We start from the raw sequence: 4,963 nt of genomic DNA, 5'->3' as shown, positions 1-4,963 counted from the left end.
AGGAAGAGAAAAAAAGAAGGAAAAATTTAGAAAAAAGCCAGAAAAAAAGAAAAGAAAGAAATGTAGGAAAAAAGTTAATAGAGAACAAAAAGAAAAAAGTAACAGCTCGGAAAAAATAAAGACAATGAGATTTTTTTTAAAGGAATTTTAAAAAAAAGTAGAAAAAAACACAGAAAAAAGAATAAAAAGTTTGTGTTGCATTCAAATAATTTCCAATTATATCAAGTGAATCTTGTTGCCAACATTGTACTTCCAGTCAAAAATGCTATTAAATACAGTTGTGTATCGTGCAACCGACTAAATAAGCCCCCAAAAATGTTAATATTATGCGACAAAATATATCAGGAAATAAAAAGAAATGGATATCTTGTGAAATAATTTTAAGAACAAACGACGTTTGTAGGTCGTACAACCTTTGCAATAGTACATGAGTCAATTAATTCAAAAGAGAAAAATAATTTTGCATTGCTCGAAACTCAGCAAAATGTAACTTGATGTCAAGTTTTGGACATGTTTAATAATGATTTAGTTGCCACACTTGGGATTGCTGTTGCTCACTGTTGTTTCAAGCGTTGCTCATCAACTTTGTGTGAACGCTCAGACCCGTGGAAAATTAGAGGGAACATTGACTGTGAACGCCTGTTACAATTAACAAGAGGACCCAAATGCAGGGAAGCAGGACAGCAACATTGGCAGATTGGCAAAAAAGGATGTTATCCAATCTCAGTGTTCATTTTACCTCTGAAAAGTGGTGGGTCCTGGGGACTCGCATGCTCAAAAATCTACGGGTCCCAACAGAGATCTATGGGTCCCCAAAATTTAGTGTTATCGAGGTTGAAATTGTAAATCGGCAACAAATATTTAATATAAATTTATATATTCATTCAGTTTTAATCATCACAGTTTATTGGCAATACAAATCAGTTATCACTTCAAGATTTTTCAGTTCACAACAATATTGTACATTATACAAAATAATATTGCTGAAATAATTATATTAATCTATATTTTCATTTAGTTTTAATCATCACAGTTAACTGGTAATACAAAGCAGTTATATCTTCAGATTTTTCAGTTCATATATTCTTCGTGGTTTGCTGGACCCCCACGGTTGTAATGCCTTCTCCAGGTCCAATCCATTATCATCCCCCTCATAGCGTCACCAGGAATATAATTTAGTCCATTTTGGCAGAAAAGTCCTTTTCTTGCTAGGAGTATTCTTTTGTTTAACTTTTTTCGAATCGTTCGCTTCAACACACGTGTTTTCCTTGCCTTCCGCAATCTTCCAAAGAATTTCTCCGCCATTTTTTCATGACGGAATTATTGCTGTTGTTATCACTCTCTGCATTATGTTTCAACTTATTACTGAAACTGAAGAAATGACCAATTTTGTGTTGATTTTCACCCAATACTAACTGTCTTGTCTGTAGAAGGAAAAAATACATGCAAATATAATTAAGTGGACTAATACATTTTCTTATTCAAATTATTAATTCATTTTCTGCAATCAATTATTTTTGGTAATATACTGAATAAAGAGATCACCACAAACCTGTCTTTTTTAATTTTCTCCTTTTATATTTTTTCTTAACTTCTCTATACAACATAATTATTCGTGACATAATGCATCAAAGCAAGTGAGCCGTTTGAGAGTCGGCTCTCTTTAATGAGTTGAGCCGAAAAAGCCGGTTCTCTAAAAAGAGACGGACTTTCACCACACAACTCAAACTCGTTTGACTTGATTGATTTGCCGTTTCATGATATTCGATGTATTCTGGATAGTACCCATAATTGACAAATTAGCTTTTTTCCGTACAGATTTTCTTGTACGTGGTACAAGTCTTAAAATGCATAATAAACATACTTTGTATGGCAAAAACGTACAGGTTGACAGGTATGCATACTCAATTAACCTTCACTCAACGATAAGCACCACAACAATGACGTAATCTCGAATCAACGAGATCTCGTTTCCCAAGATTGATGTGCAGACGAAAACTCGAACCACAAGACCAAAACAACAATGGCGGGTCGCCGCTAGGACACAGTGCGGCTGACAGTCTTTCACCGCCAAACCAGAGGACGGGGTGGCCAAAGGCCCTGGTCTTTCCCTGCAGAAACAGGGACAGAAGTGGCTGAAGGGATGTCAAGTCAAGTCAAGTCAAGTCATTTTTATTTGTATAGCCCTTAATCACAAAGAGTCTCAAAGGGCTTCACAGGTTATTACACATAAGCAGTTTAGGTTGTTCATATGCTATAGAGTAGAAGTGAGTGTGGTGTGTGGAGTCTTCTTGTTGGGTCATTCTGGGGGCTGGGTTATTCTGTTATGTTTAGGGGGTGTACCCAAAGCAGGGAAGCAGAAACAGGAAGGAGTGCTCTATTAAGATATTATTTAATAACAAAACCAGAAACAAAGTAACAAACAAACAAATGGTCGAACTAGAATGGCTGTGGCCATTAGGCCGTCACACGCATTTAGATGCAAAACCATTTTTAGGTGGTATTTCCCTTTTTGTCTGTGTCATTCACTTCTAATGTGACATACCTGATTTTTTGTAAAACATTGTGATCCTGTCCAAATTAGTTTTAACCTGGGACAGTAGAATGTCTTTCTGGATAAGCTGCTGTGTCAGCAAAAAAAAAAAAAAAAAAAAAAAAGTCAATTTTGCGTTTAAGGGTTTTTACATCCGGGGTGACTTTTCTGACTGCCTGTGAAAGATGGTGTTGATATTCTATGTTTTCCTGGCCTGGGGGAGTTGCGTGTCTTTCCAGGAAAAAAAAATGAGTCAACCAAACCAAAAGTGCTGAGTCAACTTTGTTGGCATTTTTCATATGTAGGGTAACCTACCTGACTTCCTGCGAAAGGTGGTGGTGCTATCTAGACTACTTCTCCAAAGGGAAAAAAAAAACCCTGAGAAATGGAAATGCGGATGGAAGTGAAGGACAATGACCCAAAACAGTGTACTTTGCAAGCAGCAATGTAGAGGCGGGGGATAATTAGGGGCAGGTGTGGATTGAATGGGCTAAGGTGTGTCCAGTTCAGCGACCTCCCTACAGTTTGGTAACCTCTGGGAGAAAATACTATCCTGACAAGGTTTGAGGACTTTGCTTGATTTGTGTGTCACAGGGGGTTGGACAGACCAAAACGCAAGACAAAAGGGATGTGTTCTAACCCCACTAGGGGGGACATTTATTTAAACAGCAACAAAAAAACGTTCCCGGCAAGTAGGGTTTGTGGGACCAGAATAGCAGAGGAGGAAATCTTTTGGGGTAAGGAACCTTGAAGTAAATATTTAGGATTATGGCTTGGGTAAACGATTGTGAGGCAAGGAAAGACCTGGAGGAGGAGATGGTGCTGGGGGTCTTGTGGTGGCGAAACTGGAACGTGGAAGGTGAAGCCTTTTTGTTTTGAAGAATGAAAGGCTTTCAGGAATCAAAACAGTTGAACAAAGAGCAGAGGCGGCTGATTAATGAGGAAAAGTAAAGGGCATTGGGAAATGGGGTAAAGCTGCCATCTTTGGGGTAAAAGATGGACTGCAGGCACCAACCATGACAAATTGTAGCAAAATCATTGACCGATTTATCCGCACAAAAGGGTGTTTAACATGTTTTCAAGACTAAATATGATTTCTAGTATTTAACTACTCGTTAGCATGGCTCGCTAGCATATAGCCATCAGCATGAATCGTTAGCATGTAGTCGTTAGTATACAGTATATAGTATAACTTGTAAGCATCTACTTGTTGGCATCAAGACGTTAGCATGACTCGCTAGCATGAAGCCTTTAGCATGATTCTTTATCATTGAGTCATTAGTATGACTTGCTAGCCGTTAACTTGTTAACATGAAGTCATTAGCATCTAGCCGTCAGCATGACTCGTTAACATCTACTTGTTAGCATGTAGTCATTGGTATGTACTTGTTAGCATGTGGTCGTTAGGGATACTTGACATCACAGCATGTTAGCTCTTAATAAAGAAATTGCTGACTCGCAAAACAAATGAAATGCCTTCAGGGATAGTCTAAAATCACAGCTACAGTGATAACACACTAATAAAACAGTTCCAAGACACTTTAACAGTTAAAACACAATTTAAACGGTAATGAATGGGCGCATTCATTCTCAAATAAGGAGATACCTTCAGGGAAAGTCTAAAAAAAAAAAAAAAAAAGAAAAAAAAATCACAGCTGCAGTTATAACATAATTATAACAAAGTAAAATGAATGGCCCCAGATGGTAAATAAGGAGATGCCTTCAGGGGCAGTCTAAAATGACAGCTAGAGTTCTGCCCAATACCTAACTACTGAGTTAACAGTATGCAGGTTGGAGCTAGGCAGACGTGCTAGTTGTTACCTGCAGTGACTGGAGCTACTTACTGTTGATTTAATGTGATCTAAAGTTAAGACGCTTAGAACTGTCCTCAGTTTACCCAAAAAAAGCATCTTTATTCTACTTAAGCCTTTTAAAATAAGCGGATTACAAAAGACACATGAGCCAAAGGGACAATTATAAGCCAGATTCTCCTTTTCATAACTGTGTTACTTTTTCAGGAACAAGGATATCTCACCCGAGTTTTATGCCGTATAACACTGTCAAAAGGGGTGCGTCACGTACGTTTTTGTGTCAAGTCAAGTCACTTTAATTTGTGACGGCCTGACAGTATTCACAAAATGTGGCAAAGGACTGCACAGGTTACAATTACACCATCCCCTGATCTTAACCTCAAAAACCTCAACATGAGGAAAATAAGAAACCTTGAAAAGGGGCCTCACAAGTTGTAATCCCCTTTTTCAGGACAACCTGGGTGCAATAGATTTTGCTTTGAGTAACAATACACTAAACATAGTGAAATCAATAAAAAAAACATAGGTGAGTGGTAAAATTTTGTCCAGAAAATGCATGACAGCAACGAAGCCTTAAGCCTATAAAATTGTCCACAAAGTGTGTGTCTACATATTTTTG

This window comes from Urocampus carinirostris, chromosome 9, assembly GCF_059441175.1.
Source record: "Urocampus carinirostris isolate Australia breed hairy pipefish chromosome 9, RoL_Ucar_1.0, whole genome shotgun sequence".
Taxonomy (NCBI): domain Eukaryota; kingdom Metazoa; phylum Chordata; class Actinopteri; order Syngnathiformes; family Syngnathidae; genus Urocampus; species Urocampus carinirostris.
This window is presented reverse-complemented; position numbering follows the sequence as displayed.